At 41.1% G+C, this 23514-nt stretch overlaps 1 protein-coding gene and 1 pseudogene across 2 annotated transcripts in view; both read left to right on the top strand.

Moving 5' to 3' along the window:
• Nucleotides 1-2768: 2768 nt before the first annotated feature.
• TNFRSF19 (TNF receptor superfamily member 19) overlaps nucleotides 2769-23514 on the top strand; it is a 134307-nt gene continuing 113561 nt past the window's right edge. Inside the window, exon 1 of the mRNA XM_080659929.1 lies at nucleotides 2769-2819. The gene's annotated coding sequence lies outside the window, so the exon portion shown is untranslated. The remainder of the gene's footprint in view (nucleotides 2820-23514) is intronic.
• Nucleotides 4942-14372, top strand: LOC308244105 (phospholipid scramblase 3-like; annotated as a pseudogene). Its single transcript has 2 exons — nucleotides 4942-4957; nucleotides 13607-14372. The product of its transcript is annotated as a phospholipid scramblase 3-like (transcript).

The raw sequence follows: 23514 nt of genomic DNA, 5'->3' as shown, positions 1-23514 counted from the left end.
GCCCTATTACACACCAGGTGGCTGAAATGCAAGGAGGAGTTTTAAAAACCACGTATATTATACTATGCCATGGCCCTAGAAATCGTCAATAAAGTACTATAACTTCATATAGGAATATTTAACTTCCATAGTAGCATATTTATTATCACCATAGCTTCAGATTCAATTTCACTAATCTAAGCTTCCTGGAGGGCAAAGAGGAAAGTTTTGAATCAGCTCCCCTTCATGATGCTGTTTAGCAATAACAATGGTCCAGTCCACATGTCCAGAATGAAGGGAGCTCAGTGGGATGGGGCACAGCACTAATGATCTGGGGTCAGAAGGTCATTGCTCACTCTAAGGGGCCTTTAGCCACACTCTACTGTTGGCGACAGATGGGGCCCTTACCTCAGTCACTTTTCATCTCACACCTAGGGGGTACTTGGCCACAGAAGGATCAATTCAAAATAATTTTCAGTGATTTGGTGAATATACTCTTCCATTGGAGATAATATTGCATTGCTAGGCATATTTTGAACTGCAAATCTTCCTTGGTGAGGTTTATATAAATTGAGGATCATTTGACTGATTCTCATTAAAGTCCTGCTTCCAAATGCCTCCTAGAAGCTTCCAGGGGAACTTTAAGAATCCTAAATCAGTCCCTCACCTATTTCTATTGATATTGAACTCTATCAAGACATTAGGATTTACTTCCTTATTCAGATAACCTTACAGAGCATCTAGTTGTTGAACATCTATCATTTAATATGTCAGTGTATCAGGAAACTTTATTCCTAGGTGCAGTTTGATGGAGTACAGATTTCATGCTGGGCTAACTCAGAGAAGAAATGGACAAATGCCCACTTGGAAATATTTTGTCCTTTTAAATATATATATATATTTGTATTCAAAGGAAATGTTATATGTAGGTCGGGTATCACAGGAGCTTTCCTAGTCTACTCTCAGGAAGTCATGGAGAACCACACCTGCACTTCTAGTACTATAGGCTCTGGGCATCTTTGAGAAATGACATATGAGGTAGAAAAATTATAAAAGAAATCTTGAAAAATAAACATGACTATTTAAGTGTTATACTGAACTCAATAACTTCAAAGCAAATATTTTGCTATTAAAATTTGTTCAGGAATCATAGAAGTCTGGAAATAAACACATCATGAACTACATTTTCAAATATCACATCAGAAAAAATTGGACAAGGCCAATTAGAGAGGGGGTACAGATTTCTTTTTATATAAAAATGATTAAATTCTATTGTCTTCTGTTTTGGAAAAAAGCTTTTGTTTAACTGACCTTCTAAATTGTTTCCATTACAAAACAGAAAGTTTTCCTTCATTCCATGAAAGTGGTCTGGAATTTAGAAATGCACTGTATCCTGGATTATAATGAAGATGAAATTTCTTATTACCTTCTATTTTGGTAAATACTAAAAATAATTCTATTTTATTGAACTCTATTTTAAGAAACAGTAGTAAAAAATGCTAAATAATGTGTAATAGGTTTAATTTTAAATTATGGAGAATTAGTCTACTGTGATGATTTTTAGTGAGTTAAGAGCTCAAATTATGGAGTTAGGAGAATTAGCTCTAAAAGGTAAGGGACACAGCTTTGGGGTAAGCACAGGGGTAGTACCTTTCCTGTACATAATTCTTTTCTTTTGTAAACTTTAAAATACTCACAGGTGTTAATGAAGTATACCTATCTAAGAACTACATGTTTTAAAATCTAATTTTCAGAATCCCAAACTAAGACCTAGACTAAGATTAAGTCTCTGCCCAAGGGCTTATGTGAGAAAGTGGCAGATATCAGTCACTGATTAATTGTTTGTTACCTGCCCATTAGTTACTTTAATTAAAACATTGCTGTTTAATTGGCAGTCGATTCTAATAATTTAAGTTTCAAGGAAAAGACAGTTTATTTAAAATCCTTAAAAACTTGTCACATTGAAAACAAAAACACATTTTTAAAAATATCTTTTCCAACTGACAGTGCCCCTGGGTTTTTTCTGGAATGGTCTTAGAGTGATATTTAATTATTCTGAATATTTGACAGTCTTTGTAAAAAAAAAAAAAAGTGATTTTTATGTCAATTAAATGCTGCCATTTGGAACCTGGATGGATCAGGGATCTTATCATACTGGAATCATGCAGCAGCAATTGACTTTTCCAACTGGGAAGCAGATAACAGAAATTGTCCTGCCAGAGGCACAATAGTCTAAAATCAGGCAAACTCTGGCTTCTCTTGAGCTGTACTCCCCCACAGGCTGAATTATAACTCTCCTACCAGTCCCACGGCGCTGAATGATGTCATGGGATCTGCAGTTCAGGGAGATGAAAGGGATAAAGCAGAACCCGCTGGCACTAGGCAGCTTCCAGCACACAATCCACAGCACAGCTTGGGAACCGAAAAGGCTATGGTAAGGATCCAGCCACTCAGCCCAAGCTTGGGAGAGCCGCGGTATTGCCTTCTTGGAAAAAAAAAAGCGCGGGTGGGCGGGGGGGCGGGGGGGGGGAAACGACGTGATCCATGTTAAACAAAAGAGTTTGTGGACTAAGAGGCGGGAGGGTGACTACCTGCTGAAAGTGAACTTTCTTGATATCCCTGCTTATATATAAATTTAGCTCTGCCTTTGATGTTCTGCAACTGATCACAGATCAGATTACGGGCATTTCATCTCCCTGCTCCCTGCCTTTGATCTGCATGGTTAATTTTATTTTCCTGGATTTGAAGTTTCGTCTGGGCTTGTGCTGACACACAGTTTTGGGAAGGTAGAAGCATTTGGCACAGCAGTGCTGCCAAGGAGAAGTTAAGTTGCCGGAAGGGTGAGTACTGGAAAGAGTTCAGCACGTTGCAGGTACAGCATTTTATATTTTGTTGTGGCTTTCACTTCACCTTTTCTATGTGTTCTAAGAAAAAGATGGTTTTACTCAATTAAAAACAAGCATTTCTATGTTTGACTACTACATTATGCTCTATATCTGTGTCAAAGTAAATATGATACTGGATGCCATGTTAGTAGTTTGTACAAAAGGGTTTGCAATCTTCCATGCAAATTTTACTTGGGAATGAGTTGTTCAAACCAGACAAAAAAAGAAGAGTGCTAACTTTAGCACACAGCCCATGCTCCAGAGCCGGAGGTCTGTGAGCTATACTTGCTCTAGGTATTTACAGGTTACTTTTCTTAGTAAACAGGCAGTGGGACCTTACTTGATGCCAATGTTTTCTTATATTAAAGAGGACAGCACATCTCTGGCAATATTGTTTCTGTAGTTTATTTATTCTCTCACCTCCAAGATGTAAACCTATCAAATATATTTCTCTATGCAGTTTGAATCCTCAAGGGAATCATTGAAAAGGCATTCAAACACAATTACAGCTTTTTATGTGTAAATCTAAAGAATTTTAAAACAGTGAAGGTAAATTGGGGCTAAGTTTGGTTTAAAAATCCTCTAGTGCTATTCTGTAACCTTTGAAAACAACACATGCCGTATCTACCAGAACATTTACAAGTTTAATATTCTTAAATTAACATTTATGTTAAGTGTATAGTGACAGCTATTGTAAGTTACAATTGGCCAACTGTTTATGAAAACTATCTGAGTAATCCACAGTTATTATGTTACATTAAGTTTTTACTTAGTTTATATTCAACATGGCAAAACCAAAATATATTGGTGTGCTAAATTTGAAAGTTAACTGTTTTGAATTTGTTTTTTTGTCAATTCAGTAACCCACCGCCCTCCCCCCTCCCCACGCCCCCCCACCCCTTACACACACACACACTCATGCACATACACACCAAGTAAAATCTTTACATTGGGATGCAAGAAATTAATACAGTAAAAACATAAGATTTCGATGTTCAGGTCAGTTTATTTTAATGTTCTAGTCCTAAATTTACTAGGGTAAAATATTTAATGATCATCACAACCAACAGTCTATTTTATGCTCTGTGAACCACAAAGAAATTATAAGTGAAAAGACCAGTCATCCTTTAATCTGAAATTCTGATGAAACAGGAAGTATATTCTTTATTTTTAATTTATTTATGGATTTTGAGAAAGAGAAGAAGGGAGGAAGAGAGAAAGGAAGATGGAGAGAAAGAGACATCGATTTTTGTTCCATTTATTTATGCATTCATTGGTTGTTTCTTATATGTGCCTTGGCCAGGGATTGAACTTGCAACCTTGGCATATTGGGATGCTCTAATCAGTTTAGCTACCCGGACAGGGCAGGAAAGGTCTAATGAGGCTCATTACATATGTAATTAATTTTCAGAACCAATTAATTGAATTACTTTCTAAACTTTCCTTCTGATATTAGGAGGCTGATTAGCACTGTTTGCCTAATTTTAAAACATTGATAGCTGTTAAGTGGAGATTATTTTAAACCATACTAAACTGACTATATTTTTTCAATATGTCAGTAGCAATTAAATCTAAAAGACTAAACTGCTGTTTATATAGTTATGCCAAGAGAGGTATTTAAGTTTTTGTTTTACTGACAGTGTAACAAAATATGTTAACAATATCCTAGATTATCATTTTAGGTTGATTTTTTTTCAGTTATTTGCTTAAAAAGTTCTCTTTGTATCACAAAAACAGTATTAATGCTCACATTCAGATAAAGAAAATTAAACTTTTAAAGTAATGAATGACTGGAGAAGATTCCTAAAGAAAGAGTGTGCTTAGGAACTTGATCATTTAATTCAGATTTGGGATTTTAAAAACTTTTAAATGACTATTCTTGTTACTAGGTTCATGTCAACAAATGCAGACTGTACACAGCACAAAACAAAAGGCAGAATTAGCAATTATCTGATTAATTTAGACTTTGTAGAAAACAAACTTGGGTCAGTCAAGTCTCTGAATTAATTCAGTTAATTGTTATTTCTTGTATCTTCGTTGAGAAATGAAACAGATTCTATTTGATTTTAAAGGAAAGATGGCTATTGCTGAATGTAAGGTACAATCTCAAAGGCATTTCTTAATTGCCACATGATGCTCTTGATTATAGTTTAAGTAGATACACTCCATAGTATTTCTACTGAAGGAAACCCTTATGTTACATTTTTCAAAGCACTTTCCTATCTTTTGCTTCAATGACAGCTTTGTTACTGCAGAAAGTCCAACTCTTCAAAAGACTTTTATTTCTAGTCATGATTGTGTCACTGATTAGCTATGTAACCTTAAAAGAATCACTTTACTACTCGGTTTTCTCATGGGTGAAATGATGGCATTGATCAGATCATCCTCATAAAATAAGCAGGGTGCAATTTTTAAAAATATACTTTTATTGATTTCAGAGAGAAAGGGAAAGTGAGAGAGAGATAGGAACATCAATGATGAGAGAGAACCCTTGATCAGCTGCCTCCTGCAGGCCCCCTACTGGGGATCAAGCCTGAAACCCCAACAAGTGCTTTTTTTTTTTTTTAATAAATCTTTATTGTTCAGATTATTACAGTTGTTCCTCTTTTGTCCTCCCCCCCATAGTTCACCTCAACCCGGTTCCCACCCCACCCCATGCCCTTACCCCCCACCACTGTCCTCGTCCATAGGTGTATGATTTTTGTCTAATCTCTCCTACACCCCCACACCCCCTTACCCCTGAGAATTGTCAGTCCACTCCCTTTCTATGCTCCTGATTCTATTATATTCACCAGTTTATTCTGTTCATCAGATTTTTTATTCACTTGATTTTTAGAGTCACTTGTTGATAGATATGTATTTGTTGTCACTTTGTTGTTCATAATTTTTATCTTTACCTTTTTCTTCTTCTTCCTCTTCTTAAATAATACCTTCAGCATTTCATATAATACTGGTTTGGTGTGATGAACTCCTTTAGCTTTTTCTTATCTGTGAAGCTCTTTATCTGACCTTCAATTCTAAATGATAGCTTTGCTGGGGAGAATAATCTTGGTTGTAGGTTCTTGCTATTCATCACTTTGAATATTTCTTGCCACTCCCTTCTGGCCTGCATAGTTTCTGTTGAGAAATCAGCTGACAGTCGTATGGGTACTCCCTTGTAGGTAACTAACTGTTTTTCTTTTGCTGCTTTTAAGATTCTCTCTTTGTCTTTTGCCCTTGGCATTTTAATTATGATGTGTCTTGGTGTGGTCCTCTTTGGATTCCTCTTGTTTGGGGTTCTGTGCACTTCCTGGACTTGTAAGTCTATTTCTTTCACCAGGTGGGGGAAGTTTTTGGTCATTATTTCTTCAAATAGGTTTTCAGTATCTTGTTCTCTCTCTTCTTCTGGCACCTCCATAACTCGGATGTCGGTATGCTTGAAGTTATTCCAGAGGCTCTTTACACTATCTTCATATTTTTGGATTCTTTTTGCTTTTTGCTTTTCTGGTTGGGTGTTTTTTGCTTCTTCATATTTCAAATATTTGACTTGATTCTTGGGATCCTCTGCTGTTGGATCTCTGTATATTATTCTTAATTTCAGTCAGTGTATGCTTAATTTATGATTAGTCCTTTTTCATATCCTTGAGGGTCTCACTAAATTTCTTGGAGGTTTCTAGATGATTCTTGAGTAACCTTATAGCTGAGGTTTTGAACTCTATATACAGTAGTTTGCTTTCCTCCATTTCTTTCATTTGTGACATGTTTCTTTGTCTCTGCATTTTGGCTGCTTCCCTGTGTTGAAACAGTGGTTTTGTGTACTAGGTGTCCTATAGGGCCCAGTGGCTGCTCAGCCTCCCCAATCACCTGAGGTGGACACTCTTGGTGCACTCCTTTGTGGGCTGTATGCACAGTCTTGTTGTAGTTAAGCCTTGATTGCTGTTGGTATCACTGGGAGGAATTGACCTCCAGGCCAATTGGCTGTGCGGACCAGCTCTGTCTACAATGGAAGAACTGCTGTGCTGGAGACACCCTTATTGGGCAGGACTTGCTTCAGTGGGGCTTTGGTGCTCACTGACTCTGCCCTTTGAGTGTGTCGCCTATGGATGTGAAGAGTTGTAATCTGGTGTGGTCTCACACTGACCACTGGGTACACTGGCTCTTGGATCTCCAAGGAGGTGCAAAGTCAGCCATTGCCTGAGGCCACCCAGCAGGAGCTACAGAGAGATCTTCAGATTCCTCCTCTTTGTTTGGGGTTTGGAAGAGCCCAGATGAGGCCCAGCTGTGAAGCAATGCAGGCTGCTGCTGCCAGGCCTTGGGTCTTCTTTTGGAAGTTTTGGAGCTCTCTGACCCAGCTGCAGTTTGTTAGGTTTTAGGCTACAAAAGGACAGGCCATTCATATGCAAAAGCCACTGTGCACAGCTTGGGTGGGGTTGTAAATTGGGTGGGGCGGGGTCTCTGGGAATCACTAGGGCAGAGCAAACAGCAATGGCTGCCAGTCAGCACTGCACTGGAGAGTTCCCTGGGTCTTTGTGTCACGTGTCCCAGTGCAGGAACAATGATCGCTGTGAGCACCTCTGAGAGAAAGCCGCCCTTGCGTTCCGGCCCGATGCCAGACAGTGCAGTTTCTCCCTGTATGAATCTGGGTCCCCAGAGCTTTGCCTGGAACTGGAGTTCAGAGCACTCAGATGCTCATATCTCCCTCCCGATTGAAAAAAAACAACAGCACACCCAGTTGCCAGCCCGTATCGCACGCGCTTCCACACCTCCGCACCTCTGCACGTCCTATCAGTCTCAATGAACTTTTTTCTTTCCTTCTAGTTGTTGAACTTTCACTCAGCCAGCTTTCCCATGGTTCTGGATGATATTTGTTATGTCTTATAGTTGTAGTTTTGATGTGGTTGTGAGAGGCAGCAAGTACAGGTGTTTACTTCTGCTGCTATCTTGGTTGTTCCCAACAAGTGCTCTTGACCAGAATCAAACCTGGGACCCTTTAGTCCGCAGGTCAGTGCTCTATAATAGATATGTCAATCAACTGGTTTAGTCTGGTTATTTCCCAACTGCTCCTTTTGCTTCTATATTTCTAAGCAGTCTAAACACAATTATTGCTACACATAATTTACTATAACATTTAAAATAATTTCCCCCAAAATTTAATATATCAATACAATATGAAATTATATATATTTGTGTGTATATGTGTATACAAGTTTGGCATTATATAAGCACATCTTTTCATGTTTCCAAGGAATTGAAGATGTCAGTAGGGTCCACGAAAAGTTAAATTGTGAATTAAAGGTTGTTACTCCTCAAGAGAGATTTCCAGTGGGATTTGTGAGATTTCGGTTTGCAAATTCAACATGGGTTTGTACATGATATGTGTTCCATATTACTTTTGTGGTTCAGACATGATGTTATATATGGATTTGTGATTACACTAAGAATCCTTGAATATGTTTTCATTAACTTTCTGTGTTGTTTTTTTCTTGGGAAAAATGAATATATTTCTTGTGAATAAACTTATGTATTGACTGTAAATTGTACACATATACACTGCTCTTGAGGCCAAATAGATGTCTGTCAGTCATGTTTTATCACTGTCATAAAGGTTTCATATAAAGCTTTATAGATGATTACTTAGTAATGTTCATTAATATTAATTAATTAATCGGTTATTAATTAATTCAGTAATATTTATTGATTACTTGTGTGCCAGGAACTCTAACAGTATTTTTTAAAACACTGTCTCATTTAAATGTACAATTAGGTTTGTCATGCCCATTAGACAAATGAGGAAAGTGAATCTCAGAGGAGTCAAATAATATGTGCAAGATCACAGGGCTAATTAAATGGTAGCACTAGAGTATATCTGGGTTCTTTTGTTCTAGGGCTAAGCAGTTAATTCTTTCTGTTATAAGAATTAAAAAGAGCTGAATTTAACTGTTAGCAAACATTGTAGCCAAAATTTTGGCTAAAAATGGGTTCTGTTTTTTTTTTTCTTTCTTTTGATATATTTTATGATAGCTATTAGAAGCTTTTGATAGAGTTTTCCATCAGTTGGCCTAGGATTTTCAGCTCTAAATAACCTGAAGATATAATCTATTTCTTCTCTGCTTCAGAACTGGACCAAACTCAAGCATCCACATTTGGTTTGGTCAGACGCCCCTTTGATTGCCGGGCCAGTCCAAGGCACCCTGGAAAAATTAATAATTTGATGCTCCTTTAAAGAGTAATTCTTTAAAAATTTGTCAGCCCAATTTAGAAGAATGGGCAATGAAAGGAGAGCAAAAAGAGACTCCCTTGTGGCTATGCTTAATTTATCTTCTACTGTCAAAGTCATTCAGCTTTGCCTCCAAATCCACCCACTTGCTGAAATCACCACTCAGAAGTTACCAAGTTTCACATCCTTAGATTGAGAAGTACTTTACCACCATTCACTGTGATTTAACGTTGCTCTTTGGTGAGAAGGGTGAGGTGGGGGTGTTGAGCAAATTATCAAACATTACTTCCAACATAAACTACCCTCTCTCTGAGATGAGTTATGATAAGTACAGTTTTCTCCATCTTGTTAAATGTCTCTAATACTTTGGTAGCCTCATGACCTAGCCTCACGGGCTGCTGCCCAGTGAGCCTGGTCTTTAATTCAGCCATATGCAGAGGAGTTAACCATATTTATCTGAAGGAGAGGAGGACAGTCAGTGGCCCATTTTTTCTCTCATTAAACATATGAAAAGTGTCTGGCCAACAGAGGTGTCATAAACTCACAGAGATCAGTGCAATTGCTACAACTTACAACAACTTTGTTCTATAAATGTCATGAGTTTAACATTAGAAAAACTAAATAAATAACCTCCCTGGCCTTTTCATGTGTATTGTTTTATGCACTAGCAGTATAGTGAAGATTATATTAGGATTCAGGGAGCCTGGATTTTTATTTTAGCTTTATTATTAACTTGGTGTATGATCTTGAGCAAGTCACTCAACATTTGGCCCCAACCCTGCACTGATAGTCTATAATTGGTAGCAAGGGGTATTGGGAATTATTTAAATCCTGGGTCCTGGTTCATTTTTTTCCTTATTTTCTTAACTATATTTGATTTTGAAAAATTTATTGATTGAGTTTAGAGAAAGAGAGTGGGGGGCAGAGAGAAATATCAATTTGTTGTTCCACTTATTTATGCATTCATTGGTTGATTCTTATATGTGCCCTGACCAGCGATCGAACCAAAATTTTGGCATATTGGGACAAAGTTCTAACTAACTGCTCCAGTGCACCACTGTGCCTCCACTCCAGCCAGGGCCTGCAGGACACACTGTGGAGCGTGGCGGGTGGAGCCTCTCAGGTGACAGGGAAGGTAGGTGTCCTGATTACCAGGGCCTTTAACTATATTTGGCAAATTTTATTATATTTTGAGATTCCTACCCCATTCATTAATTCATTCAACAAATTGTCGAGTACCTACTAGGTACAGTCACTGTGACCTAAGAGACAAAATTCAGAATTTTTAAAAAATATATTTTATTGACTTTTTATAAAGAGGAAGGAAGAGGAAAGGGAGTTAGAAACATCGATGAGAGAGAAACATCTATCAGCTGCCTCCTGCACACTCCCTACTGGGTATGTGCCCGCAACCAAGGTACATGCCCTTGACTGGAATCGAACCTGGGACCCTTGAGTCCGCAGGCCAACGCTCTATCCACTGAGCCAAACCAGTTAGGGCCAAAAATCAGAATTTTTATGTAGCTTTCATTCTCCTCCATTTTCCCCAGGAATAATAGTTTACACTAGGAATTACTAGGAAGTCAAATAGTTTTCCATTAACTTTTCTTCCAGTGAGCTAGCTTATCACTGAAAGTATTTTTCAAGAAGTTTTCTAGCCCTAACTGGTTTGGCTCAGTGGATAGAGCATCAGCCTGTGGACTCAAGGGTCCCAGGTTCGATTTTGTTCAAAGGCATGTACCTTGGTTGCGGGCACATCCCCAGTAGAAGGTGTGCAGGAGGTAGCTGATTGATGTTTCTCCCTCATGGATGTTTCTAACTCTCTATCCCTCTCCCTTCCTCTCTGTAAAAAATCAATAAAATATAATTTTTTAAAAAAGAAGAAGTTTTCTACTTCATTAGTTCAACTTTTGTGGGGAAAATATTCTAAACTAGAGGCCCGGTACATGAATTCGTGCAACAGTGGGGTCCCTTGGCCTGGCCTGCGGGATTGGTTGAAACCGGCTCTCCAACATCCCCTGAGGGGTCCCGGATTTCGAGAGGGCTCAGGCCAGGCCGAGGGACACCATCAGTGTATGATCGGGGCCAGGGAGGGACACAGGAGGTTGGCCAGCTGGAGAGGGGCCGCAGGAGGGCTCGAGGGCATATCCAGCCCGTCTCAATAGTCCGGATCAGCTGGACCCTAGCAGCAAGCTAACCTACTAGTTGGAGCATCTGCCCCCTGGTGGTCAGTGCATATCATAGTGAGCGGTTGAGAGACCTTAGCATATCATTAGCATATTATGCTTTGATTGGTTGAACGGATGACTGGACAACCAGACACTTAGCATATTAGGCTTTTATTATATAGGATAAACATAATGCCTTAGCTTAGATATTGCTAAAACTAACTTCAGAAATACCAACCCTAAAACAACAGCACCTCTACCAAGATCCATGTAACAATTTGGCTTTTACAGTAAAAATGTCAACCCATTAATAATAGTCAGTGTTTTAAAGGGAGAAAAATGCTTGCAGCCCCAATTATAACCATCAGTTTCATTCTGAATGAGCCCAGGGATCATACAGTTCTTTTTGTACCACTGCTGGTGCTTAATTGTGGGCCTGGATTCTCCTTCAGATACTGTCTTCAGATCATATATACTTTCAAAGTGAGGTAAAGTGGGGAGTATATATTAACTTAACATGCTTTTCTTTAGAGAATAAGATTTATTTAATAGCTAGAGCACAGAGGTTCAATGATCTTTGTCCCCACTGTCAAATATCATTTTTATTATCATTTATTTACTGATGGTAGGCACTGTCTGCCCTACAAAAGGTATGCTGCTGCTAATATTGACTGGCATTGAGTGAGCACTTCCTATGTGACAGGCATTAGGTTAAGTGATCTCAATACCTTATCTTATGTAATAACCACCAATGAAACCACTCATTTTACAGTTGAAGAAATGGAAATTTAGGGAGGTTAAGTAACTTTTCCAAGGGCTTGCAACTAGTGAATGGCAAATTAAGATCTAAGGCTAGATTATCTAATGCCAAAGCCTGTGTGTGTTTGCAATAGGGTCTCTCTCCACAGTGAGCTAACAAGCTTACTGGGAAGATCAATCACATACCCAGGAAATAATGCAAGAACTACATCATGTGTCACTGGCTCTAAGGACAAAAGGTGGCCATAGAAGAAAGGACATTTGGCTAAAGTCAAAGAGGTAGTTCCTGAGCTGGCAGAATAACATTTGTTGAATATTTATGGGAATATTTGATACTATCAGAGATACAAGTTTGAACAAAATATAGCCCTTCTCTGAAAGTAGAACTCCTATTAATTCCTTGAGGAAGAAATCTCAGTCATATATGAGAGAATGTGGCAAGTACTATCATTCTAATAAGAAGGCCACAAACCTTGAAGACTGGTGAGAGTTGTGACTTTTAAGTTGGTCGTGAGAGTCAGATAAGTAAGGCATCAGAGAGGTGAGGGAAATAGGTGGATATGAAGAGGAAGCTTAGAGAGCAAAGAGAAGGGCAAATTTAGGGTACTTTGAGTCAAGGCACTCAGACCAGTTTGGCCAGAATCCTAATACATGTAAAAACCCAGGTGCCATCATGAATGGAGGGACGACTGAACACCAGGCTAGGGAGCTGAGGAAGCAGGAGCTGATCAATCGGTGGCAGTGGTGACTGGCAAGTGGCGACTGGCAAGTGGCTGGAAGGCAGACCTCTTGGTCTCTCTCCCCGGCCCTCAGATGCCAATCAATCCGGTGGCAGATGTGGGACAAAACTGAGGACTGACTCCCTTAGTAGTCCTGCAGGTTCAATCTCAAGAGGACAGGCCAGGCACCAATGGACCAGTGCTACCGGCCCGATCCCGACAGCACTGCCAGCCTCCTGGATCTCGGCCTCGGGCACTGAGGCTGCTTCCCCTCCCTAGACACTCCACAAAGAAGAAAGGATATAGCCAGCAGTGCCAGGGGTGACCAGCAGTGACTGCTCTCCCCGTACTTCCTTCAGGTCACTCTAGCCTGCCCTGCTCCAGATGAAGTGTGATCACTGTACACAGAAGAAATGTAGTAAAAAAACCAAAAACCGATGACCAAGGGCCTGCCTCCACAAGCTCTCGGGAGCATCTGAGAGCTGGGCACCCCGACTATTTTAGGGGCTTCAGGTGAGCAGGAGATGCAGAGGGGTCAGGAAACCTCCCTGGAGGTCGGGCCGTTGGTCTGATCACGGATCCATCCGTCCTGCCATCTGCCAACAGCTGCCTCTTCGGAGAATGTGAGAACAAAGGGAGGGGGTGGTTCTGCAAACTCCAGAGGGAATCCAGGGTCCCAGGTACTCTGCCCCACCTGCTGACACTTTCGGTTTTTCCCCGAGTCAGAGGTGCCACTTGAGAGACCCTGGGTGGGTGCCTGGCGCAGCCACCTCTCCGCGTTTGCCTGTTCGACTTTGTGTCTGTCTCTGTGTCTGTCATGCTGTCCCCGAGCTTGCCTCCACTTCTAGAACTAAGCTTTGGTATAGCGACAACTTGTGAACCCTCATCCCTTTCCTATAGCAGGATACGTGCCCCACACAGGCTACACCCTTTCACCCCCTCTTCCCTACTCTGTGAAGGCTGGGTACCTGGAACAGGTGCAGCATCCTGGGCCCTGATCAGTGCCAGTGCCTGCCCATGTGCCTACCCCTGCGCCCGGCTTCACTCTCTTCCCCTGACCCTGCCCCAGTGCCTTGGGGCCTGCTGTCTCCCTCTTGCCACTGCCCAGGGTGCCTTCTGACCTCGAATTCTTGGTGTTGATTGATCAGATCCTGATTCACCAGAGAGCTGCGCTAGTGGAAACACTCCTAGGCTGGGAGACAAGTAACCAGTATGAACTGCGCTTGGGCTGGACAGCCCTGGGTCAGGCAACTGCTGTGCTGTGGTACGGCCGGCCCCTTCGCGTCTGTCTGGTGGACTCTGGGGACTGAGAGATGGAAGTACAGTCACCACCAAGCATCACCATTAGCCATGTGCTGCAGACCTGGAATCCCTTCCTCCCCAAGTTCTCCATTCAAGATGCCGATCACCATAGGATCCTGTGAGTGGTGGGGCCCTGCTGGACCTGTGGTTGTGGCACAGACACCAACTTTGAGGTGAAGACTCCGGATGAGTCCCACAGTGTGGGCCACATCAGCAAGCAGTGGTGGGGCGGGGTGGGGGGAGGCTGCTCCAAGAAGCCTTCCCGGTTGCAGATGACTTTGGCTTGCAGTTCCCACTGGATCTGGATGTGAGAGTGAAGGTTGTACTGCTGGGAGCCACTGGGCCCTCTGCCATCACCAGTTAGACGGCATCTCAGGGTGAGGACCATCACCTCAGCCAGAACTCAAGATGCTCACCTGGCCTGGCCTGGCCCCTCCTCAGAGGCAGCCCCTTTCCTCCATGTGCACTGCAGAGGAATGCCTAAGAGGCTGGGGCCATGGTGCCCCATCCCTACCCTATTCCGCTGGCCTCCTTCACCTGTGGCCCCCACAGAAGGGCATGTATGAGAGCCCTTCCCCTGCTACCTCTCACCACTGTCTCTGGCAATCCCTCAGCACACAGGCATATGGACTTTCAAACTGGCCCTACTTACTTCCTCTCACCCCCTTCCAGGGCCTCTGCTCTGGATGGGGCCTTTGGAATCCAGGGCTCTGGGGTTTTACAACAGAGCTGGGGTGGGAAAGGGTAAACAGCACCAAAGATGGCTGATATGGCCACCCACCTCTGCCTCAGCTTGACCATTTAGTTCAGCCTCAGAACGTGGCACTCAGAGGACATCCCTACTTCCCCAGCAACGGCTCTAGGGCCTCAGCCCCAGTGCCAACCTCCTCTCCCCCTTGGCCCTCACTGCAGCTGGTGTTTGCTGCAGCTCCGTGTGCCTTACTTAACCACCCCGGCCTTCCCTGTTCCTACAAAGGAGGCTGCATATTTGTATGTTATATTCATATAAACTTTGTAACATTTTGGAAAAAACAAAACAAAAACGATGACCAAGAGAATGCCATAGTCAAAGTCCAGAGTCTGACTCAGGAGAATGGAGAGAAGGGAGAATTCCATAAGTTGGCCAATGCAAAGATATTTCTGAGTGACTGCCTGGCATGTGACAGTTGTGTGACCACAGAGGAAGGAGTTTAAGTTTCTCAGTAGTCGTAAGGAGCAGTGAGCAGGCAGGCAGTAAGGAGTGAGGGGTTCCAGACTGTGAGAGGGATTTCCAACTGTTGGCTTAGGCCTGTTCTGGGGAATGGGCCTAAGCCAGCAAGCAGACATCCCCTGAGGGGTCCCGGACTGAGAGAGGGTGCAGGTGGGGCTGAGGGACACCCCCCCCCCGCAAGTGCATGAATTTCATGCACCGGGCCTCTAGTATCTATAATAATAAAAGCATAATATGCTAATTAGACCAGACAGCTGAACGACCTTCCAGACGAAGCTGGGGCTGCGAGGGCCAAGCCCCTTGAACAAATTTCATGCATCAGACCTCTAGTAAAGAATATAAAGTCTAAAGAAGAGAAGAAAGGTAAGGCTGAAAATATGGGTGGAGTCCAAACCTGGAAATCTCTGAATCCTAATTCAAGGACTATAGAAGCCATTCTTTAAAATAAGGAATGTTAACAATTTTACTGGATAGTGACAGTAATGGCAGGGAGGTTGAAATAAGTCCACTGGACAAAACAGCAAGGAGAAAGGTCTAACAATATTCAAACCCTGTAGGGGCGACATTCAAGTGAAAGGTGGGGAGGGCCTGTACCTTGGTGGAAATAGTGAGACCAAGAGAAAAAGAGGAGAAAGGGATGAATGCTGGAGTCCTTATAAAGGAAGATGTGGTAATTCAGCCTAACAAATTACTGAGTATCCTACGTGCTAGCTAGGCTCTGAGATATTAAGAAAAGATTTATCCTCAGGAGATTGAAGTCTAGTTGGAGAGAGGAACCCAGACAAACAGATAACTTCAATATAATAAGGAGCATGTTAGTGCAGGACACTGAATCTTTAGTAGTACTAGGTAACAGCTACTAAGGCAGGGAAATGTGTACTTACTTTAAGGTTCAAATAAGCTAGTGTATATCATTTGTAAATCATTTACAAATAAGTCATTATTTGATTTTTTTAAATTTCTTTATTGATTAAGGTATTACATATGTGTCCTTATTCCCCCATTACCCCTCACCTCCCACTCATGCCCCCACCCCCCTGTTGTCTGTGTCCATTGATTAGGCTTATATGCACGCATATAAGTCCTTTGGTTGATCTCTCCCCCTTACCTCCACTGTCCCCTACCTTCCCTGAGGTTTGATGTTCTGATTGATATTTCTCTGTCTCTGGATCTATTTTTGTTCATCAGTTTATGTTGTTCATTATATTCTACACATGAGTGAGATGAGATCATGTGATATTTATCTTTCTCTGCCTTGTTTATTTCACTTAGCATAATGCTCTCCATCTCCATCCATGTTGTTGCAAATGGTAAGAACTCCTTCTTTTTTACCGTAGAGTAGTATTTCATTGTGTAGATGTACCACAGTTTTTTAATCCACTCATCTGCTGATGGGCACTTAGGCTGTTTCCAAATGTTAGCTATGGTGAATTGTGCTGCTATGAACATAGGGGTGCATATATCCTTTCTGATTCATGTTTCTAGTTTCTTGGGATATATTCCTAGAAGTGGGATTACTGGGTCAAATGGGAGTTCTATTTTTAGTTTCTTGAGGAAACTCCATACTGTTCTCCACAGTGGCTGCACTAGTCTGCATTCCCACCAGCAGTGCACGAGGGTTCCTTTTTCTCCGCATCCTCGCCAACACTTGTCGTTTGTTGATTTGTTGATAATAGCCTTTCTGACAGGTGTGAGATGGTACCGCATTGTTGTTTTGATTTGCATCTCTCTGATGATTAGTGACTTTGAGCAGGTTTTCGTATGTCTCTTGGCCTTCCTTCTGTCTTCTTTCGAAAAGTGTCTATTTAGATCAGTTGCCCATTTTTTGATTGGTTTGTTTATCTTCTTTTTGTTAAGCTGCATGAGTTCCCTGTAAATGTTGGAGATTAAACCCTTATCGTTGATATCATTATTTGATTTCTATTCTGACCATGTTAAGATTTGAAGTAGACAATCTTGATGTGTAATACTTGGGATGATAATATTTTAATATATTTTTCACAAGTAACTGGTACAGCACTACAGTGTTCTCAGTATGGATCAGGAGTTGTGGTTATCAGTAATTAAGTCTAATAACATTCATTCATTCAACAAATATTTATTGAGAGGCCTGTATGGGCCTTGGGGTATATAAAACATAGGATTTGGTTCCATCCAAAAAGACTTGCAGCAGTGTGGGAAAAACAAAACCAACACATAAGTCATCCCCAGTATCTTGGGTTTGAAAGTATTGGTCTATTTATTCACTCACTGGACAGATAAAACAATAATTGCTTATATATCTATAGCTTTCTACTGCTGCAAAAGTACTTTTATTACATACATAATTCTTTCACTCCTTCCAACAAATCTGCAAAGTGGGTACCCTCTCTGCTTCATATGTTATCAAATTGAAGTTCAGAAGTGTCAAAACCTTATACAAAGCACTAATGAAGGCACGGAGGCCAGGCTCTGTGCTTCCCTACATCACCAGTGGCTCTGAGTTTATTTAGTCATCCTGAGAGTTGGACTGAGCTGGTCTTGGCGTGGACACAGTTAACTAGCACAAAAACCCTGAAAGGGTGTTGGGTGAACATCTGCTGGAAAAATCCATCAATGAATGAATGAGGCGGCTGTTGGTGAGCTAGGCCATCATGATCTTGATAGACCAGAGCAAATGTGCCACACCGTTTTCCAGGGGCCTTTGCTCCTTATGCTGAAGCGGGCTTGCGTAGAATGTGACCCGCAAGGGAAAGCACAAAGGTCCTGGGAAAACACGTGCAGGGTAGAAAGGAAGGTTCCCTCCCTTCGCCAAGACAGTTCGTCTAACACAGTCAAGCTCTCGGTGGTCTTGGTGTCTCTCCCAGTCCCTACCCCGCTCCATCCCCGCCCCAGGTCGCACTCACCAGCTCCCCCAGCCAAGGACTGCGGGCCACTGGCACAGGCGAGCTAGGCTGGAAGGGAGACTGCGAGGGGGCGCCAGGGAGAGCCTAGGGGCGGTGCCACGTGAAGGGTGCGGGAGGCGCGGTGGGCGGGCCCAGAGGTGGGCGGGACCCCAGGAGGCGGCGGCCGTTGCCGGGCTACAAGACCACCGAACGCGCAGTCCCTGGATGCGATCCTCGTGCGTGCTGGGAGTGGACCCCAGTCCAGCTCCGAACCTCATACCCTGAACCGGCCGGTCCAGCGCGCTCCTGTGCTCCACTCCAGCCGGGGCCTGAGGGCACGCTGCGGAGCGCGGCGGGCGGAGTGTCTCAGGTGACAGGGAAGGTAGGTGTCCCGCTTACCCCGGGCTGGGCAGCGCTGAGCCGCAGTCCATAGCCCTCGCCCTGGCGGACCCTTGCGAGAAGGCGGCCCTAAGAGGGGGCAGCAGCCCGATGGAGGAAAGGGGCAGCTAGGGTTGCTCTTGTGCAAAGTAGGGGGGTAGGGGGACTGAGCTGGGCGAGAGCGACCCCGGGAAGGAGTGACAACCTGGGACTGCGGGGGAAGGAGGCTCCCCAGACGCCGGAGCTTCGGTCGCAGTTGCTGGAGGGGCTAGTGTGAACGTATCCCGGTTTCTATTGGCGTACGGAATGACAGGACTTAATCTTTCTCTCCAGGGATCTTGTAAATATAAGTCTGCTCCTAAGGCAGACGTGTGTAAGTACATAAATCGCGCGGCTTCACTCTGGCCTTTAACAGACTGCGCTCGCTCGGCCCCTGCCCGAGACACCTCCAACCCGCGCCCAGAGCGCACTTCTCAGGAGGAAGCTGTGTGCAGGCCCAGACTACCCAGTTATAGCTGAGGAGGAAGAAAGAGAACATTTACACGATTTGTAAGTGGTTCATAAACATGTTCATTGTGTGGGGAAAAAAAGTTTCGCAAATGTAAGCCTATTAGTACTGTGATGATGGGTAGAGCATAGAATAGTAAGAGAGAGAGGTCAGCTTTCATAGCCTTCTGATGCCATTTCATTGAATAGAAATTTAGCGACTACTCTTCAGTGGTCTGTTTTGATGGTAGAGAACTATGCATCAAACCTACATTTACCATTGTAAGAAATCCATGTCACCTTTTTTTTGCATTTAGTAAAAGGACTCAATTTTCAAACAAAACCATAAGCATTGTTCGGTATTTCTTTAATTGAAACAATTTAACTCAAAATATTTATGAAGTTGTGGTTTTGACTCCAGTGACAATTTTTCTTTACTAGAAGATGATTTTTTTATGTAAGCAGGAAACAGTTTTCTTATGCAAACAGACAAATTTATTTTAATGTTGTTTTTTTCCATGATCAGATACTTTATGTAAAAGGGAGGATTATATTGCATTAGTTTGGGATTTACTCAATATGTTTTCTGTTGTTCTGGTTCACCTTAGGCATTTTTGCCAATGCTACTTTCAATGTAATTTAAAAATTATTTTATTTCAAGCACTGTTTATTATCTGGTTTAAAGATATGTAACTAGAGGAGGTGAGAATTGAATCCTACTGTAGAAAACAGTTTTTAACATTATTATTCACAGAGATGTGGGTACTTAAAAAGAAATTTTCTTTGCATAATATTTATCAAGTTGTTCTGAAATAATACAAAATAGAGATGCCATTTCATTTTTAAAATATTGCCTTAACATTAATGCATGATGTGTTATCATGAGCTCTGTAAGTTCATTACTTTTTAGCCCATGAAAATGTCCTATGACATTTACTTTATCACTGAGGCCACGTTAGATTTTTTTCCCCCATAGTTAGTGCTAATTTTGGGATGTTGTGTTAATATTTTCTGGGGCATCATGGCAGTTATTTGTTTCTTTGATTGAGAGTGTCATTTTTTTAAGTTCTTTGAAGTTCTCAATTTTTAAATTTTTAAAAAATGTATTGATTTTAGAGAGAGGAAGGGAGGGGGGAGAGAGAAAACAAACATACATTGATTTGTTGTTCCACTAATTTATGCATTTATTGGTTGATTCTTGTATGTGCCCTGACTGGGTATCAAACCTGCAACTTTGGCATATTGGGAGGACACTTTAACTGAGCTACCAGGCCAGGGCCTGATGGGAATGTCTTTTGACTCGGAGTTCAGGCAGGATCTTGAATGTGAAGTAAAGGACATATGAAGCCTTTTTATTCACTTGAAAATGCAATGTAAAGTGCTTTTCCTACCCAGAAAACTGGGTGGGGAAAAAATTGAGAGATGTAGTAGTCACATATTGTGCTTAATGTATTACTTTAATTTACTAGTTCTAATATATGAATCTAGTGAGGTATTCTGATACATAAGTGAGGAATTCTATTAATATTCACTTGATTCTCCTTTGTTGTTGTTGTTGTTTTATTGATTTCAGAGAGGAAGGGAGAGGGAGAGAGAGAGAAAAAAAGAAACATCAATGATGAGAATCACCAATTGGCTGGCTCTTGCATGCCCCACACTGGGGATCGAGCCCGCAACCCGGGATTATGCCTCGACCTCGACCTAGAAGACCAACTGGAAATCGAACAGTTACCTCCTGATTCATAAGTCACCGCTCAACCACTGAGCCACGCTGGCTGGGCTGATTCTCCTTTTTAACCTATTTCAATCTCTGAACTCACCCATAACCCAATCCCCTACGACTAATCAGTCCTACCATTCAAAAATTAACACAACATGGGCCCTAACCGGTTTGGCTCAGTGGATAGAGCGCGGCCTGCAGACTCAAGGGTCCCAGGTTCGATTTCGGTCAAGGGCATGTACCTTGGTTGCGGGCACGTGCCTAGTGGGAAGTGTGCCGGAGGCCGCTGATTTATATTTCTAACTCTCTATCCCTCTCCCTTCCTCTCTGTAAAAAAATCAATGAAATATATTTAAAAAATTAACACAACATGGGAAGACTCAGGCATTTTAATACAGGAAAAAGGCAAATCCATTTCAATTTGATGAATCAATATGTAAAATCAAACATTTAAAATTCTGGAGAAGGCCAACAATCTCTGTGTTGACTTCAGGTTGAGTAAGAATACCTACCTTGAGTATATGTACACCAGGAGCAGTTAAACAGTTAAATATGTTTGTCACATGGCAGCTAATTAGTAAAGATCATAGCCTTTTTAAAGTAACTTTCTAGCTGAAGAAAAAGAACAATAAAGCAATATGAACACAACTTCTCTTCATGATTTACTGGTTGGGCAGTGAGTCCATTCACCGTATTTTCGTATTTTATCTGTCTAAAATGTTTACATTTAAAGTAAGATGTTTAAACAGTATTGGGTTATCTTCTTGTCCACACATCACAGAATATGTACCTTTTAAACCAAAGTTTTAAAACCTGGGTTTTAAAAAGAGAACAACCACCTATCAGCAATTATAGAAGACAAAAAAACTTGTATATCTGAAAATGAAATGTTATTTGGCCACTCTTGAGTTGCCTTAGCTGGGTCTAATATGAGGAAATTCTAAAAGAATGGGGGCTACTTATACTGGAGAAGAACACTACACATGTTGCCGAGAGTGGTTTTGGAATCTATCCAGACTCACTTCTAAAATAAAAATTTAAACAGCTGTGTTTCAGAAATGCTTGTGCACAATTCTCTTAGAATAGATTGGGCTGATGCTTGAGGTGCCTTTAGTCCTTAATGCTGCAAATGTTCTATTTATATTTTAGGATAAACATTTATGAATTTGGGGGAAAGTACCTTAGTTACAATATGCTTGTTTATTGAACATTTCAAGAACACTGTATTATGGTTATTTTACTAAGGCAAGGATGATAGAGTCTGCAACTTAGAGAAATAAAAGGAATTAGTTTCAAAACTCTATCATAGTTTAAGTTTTGTTAAGAAAAAATTTTTGGAGCCTGACACTGAGCAGTCCCTAAAAGTTTTTAAACTTTGGGGGAATTGAAGATATTGTATTTGGCAAAAGAACATTTTAGAGCATGTAGAAATTTAGTAAAAAAATATTTTATGATTTGAAAATAAGGAAAATCATTCTCATTTCTTAGCAAATAACAATATGTCTATTTTTATTATAGCACACCTTTGGAGCTTCCTAGGCTACAAAAAGGGCAGCCAACTCCATGATGTAGGAAGAACAATTTTCAGAATACAGTGAAATTGCAGGCTAAGGTACAGAATAAGTAGAGGCTATAGGGATTATTGTTCTAATTCTTTTTTAATTCTCTTAGTATATGGGACTGACATTATTTCTTAGCCATTTACTATTATACTCCACATTAAAATGTAAAATTCTGTATGTATAGCACAGGCTTTATTTCAATGATGATTTTATAAATCGTAAGCCTGCCGGTTTACTTTAATGTTGACTTAAAAATATATTTTAGCTTATTGCATATTGGAAAAATGTCTGAGTTGGATATATTGCATTGCATAATGTTAATATAGTTTTACTAGAAAAAACTATTACCTGTTGCATGCACTACATGTTTGATAATAAATCCAATGGCTTTCAAAGAATGGAAAAATAAAGAAAATTAATTTATTCTGAAAAATTATCCAGGTTATTGGAATTATTCTGAGTCATATATTTGGGTCAATTATAAGATCAAAAATAAAAAATCTTTCTCAGAAAGGTTACTGATTTGTTAAAATTAGAAAGATAAACACCAGATCTCCCTCCTTAGTGATCATTGTGATTATTATTGCACTATTTACAAGAAATGGGGTCCTGACCTAAGTTGTATTTTATCACAGTAACTTATATTTCAATCTCAAGTTATAGGTGCACATATTTTTCACATATATTGTTTTAGTCATTACAACGACCCTGAGGTAAAATATTAGCCCTAAGTAAATACTTCTTTTTTCATTCATTCAACATGTATAGGGCACATTTTTGGGGTCAATTACAGTTCTAGAGCAAAATCACATTTCTTGTCATTAAATCCTCAAACCCTAATAGTTGGTGGTAAATTCCAATGTCTTGGTTGGTGAAAAATGAAGGGAGCCCAGTGCAACAATAGGAAATGGTAGAAACTGAGCCTTACAAAGTATATGTTTCTCTTTGTAAGGAATACCTGATGCTCAGTTCTAGCTCATGTTGCTTAGTCGTGGGACTCATGGTGGCCAAATTTTCTAATTTTTCAAAAACATTATTCATTTTAATATTGAAAACTTATTTTAAAAATTAAGTGTTGCCCTAGCTGGATTTGGTTAGAGGGTCAGCCCGCAGACTGAAGGATGGTGGTTGGGTTTGATTCCAGTCAAGGGCACATACCTCCATTGCAGGCTAGATCCCTGGCCCAGGTTGGGGCAGGTGCGGGAGGCAACCAATCGATGTGTCTCTCTCACATCAATGTTTCTCTCTGTCTGTATCTATCCTTCCCTTCCACTGTCTCTAAAAAA

This window comes from Plecotus auritus, assembly GCF_963455305.1.
Source record: "Plecotus auritus genome assembly, chromosome: 3".
In the NCBI taxonomy this organism is placed as follows: Eukaryota; Metazoa; Chordata; class Mammalia; order Chiroptera; family Vespertilionidae; genus Plecotus; species Plecotus auritus.
This window is presented reverse-complemented; position numbering and strand designations above follow the sequence as displayed.